The 1962-nt window shown below is 56.0% G+C and overlaps 1 long non-coding RNA gene across 1 annotated transcript; it reads right to left on the bottom strand.

Annotated features, from left to right (window-relative positions):
• Positions 1 to 741: 741 nt before the first annotated feature.
• Positions 742 to 1760, bottom strand: LOC145718789 (uncharacterized). The gene is made up of 3 exons (XR_014142020.1): positions 1457 to 1760; positions 1246 to 1363; positions 742 to 828 (listed from the first exon to the last, which is right to left on the bottom strand). It is a non-coding gene; the product is annotated as an uncharacterized LOC145718789 (long non-coding RNA).
• Between the last annotated feature and the right edge of the window lie 202 nt (positions 1761 to 1962).

Below are 1962 nucleotides of genomic sequence, written 5' to 3'. Positions count from 1 at the left end.
GAATGAGAGAGAGAGAGCACATGAGAAGGGGGAGGGTCAGAGGGAGAAGCAGACTCCCCGCTGAGCAGGGAGCCTGATGCGGGACTCGATCCCGGGACTCCAGGATCATGACCTGAGCCGCAGGCAGTCGCTTAACCAACTGAACCGCCCAGGCGTCCCCCAAACTCCAACTTCTGTGGGCTCTGCAGCAATCTGGCTTCTCTACCCCTGTTCATACAGTTCCTTCTTCCTGCAAGGAAGTTCCTGCTTCCTCACCCCAGGCCCAGCTTCTATCCTGACTGAAATCTTACTCAAACTTCAAGGCTCATTTTAAATGCCCCCTCCTCCATAAAGCACTTCCTGATCTTCCCGGCTGGAATCAATTGTGCCTTCATTAAGCACTCCCATAACACTACTTACACCTCCCAGGACCTCATCCAATTCAGTGAATGTGCTCAATCTCCTTACTCTAGCTGAGATGTTCTAATCATCTGAGCACATCTTCTGTTTTCACCATGCGTTATGGATATTAAGCCCCCGATAAACGTTGTTAACAAATGAACATGCCCCATAATTCTCAGGATGCAAAGGTAACCTTGCCAGGTAAACTATCTCCCGAGTATCTATGCCTCAATGGGAAATGTGTAGGCGAACAGGGCTGGTTTAGCAAAACCCAGCCTCAGAAAAACCAACTCAAAGACTCCCTGCTCTGAAGCGTTTCCACAATCCCTGCTTTTCTGGCTGCTCATGTCAACTTACCCTCTCCAAGTTTCATCAGCCGGGGAGTTTTCCTAAAGCAATTAGAATCAAAAGGCTTGTCCATATGCTCCAGATATCCAGAATATTTCACTAGGACACAAAACAAACAAACAAAACGGTACAAGGAAAATAATACCAAGAATGTGCACACCTCCATCTCACTGTTACAAAACAAAAAACAACAACAAAAAAAACGATGGAATTCGATGCATTCAAACCATCTCCCACCCAGAGTGATAGGAAAAATCTTCGCTCAATGTTAGAACGCCTGCCCTTTGGCTGTTTCAGGAGTTTGGCTGGTGAGCCTCAATGTCCCTTGTTCGTAGTGGCCTCATGCAAAGGGGAGATGGGTTCCCTCGTTTCCCTTAAGAACGCGAATTGTTAACAAAACAAGCGAGTTCTACCTTTTTTTTAAACATAACCTTCCCTCCCCACCTCCCAAGGTAAGGTGCAGAACAGGCTTGGGGACTGGTACTTTTGCCTCGCCAGCTGGGAGGCAGATGGTACCTAGCACGGAAGCATCCGGGGTCACCAGCTCTCCAGCACCCTCTCGGATGACGTCCTTCAGCACGCCCCGGTCCCCGGAAATGTCCAGCATCCTTCGACTCAACCTCTGGTACGGAGACTTGCGGGGAGAGACACAAGACCTCAGAGCCCCCGGCTGGCACGCCGACCCCGGCACCCCACGTCCGTGACTCCGCGGCGCACAGACTCTCACCTGGCCGGAATTGTTGTCCCCCTGCAGGACTCTTGGGTTCCGCGTGCTCCCCCCCATCGTCACGTTGCCTACCCGGCGGCTGCGCGAGCCCTCAACCCCCTCGCCCTCCCCCTGGCGGTGGCCCAGCCACCCCTTTAAACCCAGCTGCGCGCTCCCCACCGCGGCGCTCGGCTCAGGGGCCGCGAGGAGGCGCCGATCGCTTCGTGCCAACCGCCACCAACCGCTCTGCGCCCTAGGGCAGCGCGCCTGAGCACGTGGCGGGGACTCACGGCGCGTGATGGGGCACGTGACGGGGAAGCGCGGAGCTGGACGGGCCACGTGACGGGGACGCCCCAGCGGGGTGGGGGCGCGGGGTATGATGGGAGATGCGGCGTTGGCGCACGCAGCGCCGTGGGGTTTGTGGCGGGGCTTGCGGGAGCACCTGGCGGGGGTCGCGTGGCTCATGAGGAGGTAGGTGGAGGGAACCACGAGAGGCGCGATGGGGAACGTGAAGGGTTCGCCTGTGG

This window comes from Leptonychotes weddellii, unplaced genomic scaffold (assembly GCF_054177405.1).
Source record: "Leptonychotes weddellii isolate Sample4059 unplaced genomic scaffold, ASM5417740v2 HiC_scaffold_22065, whole genome shotgun sequence".
NCBI lineage: Eukaryota > Metazoa > Chordata > Mammalia > Carnivora > Phocidae > Leptonychotes > Leptonychotes weddellii.
Note: the sequence above shows the minus strand (reverse complement) of the source record. Positions and strands in the feature narration are given on the sequence as shown.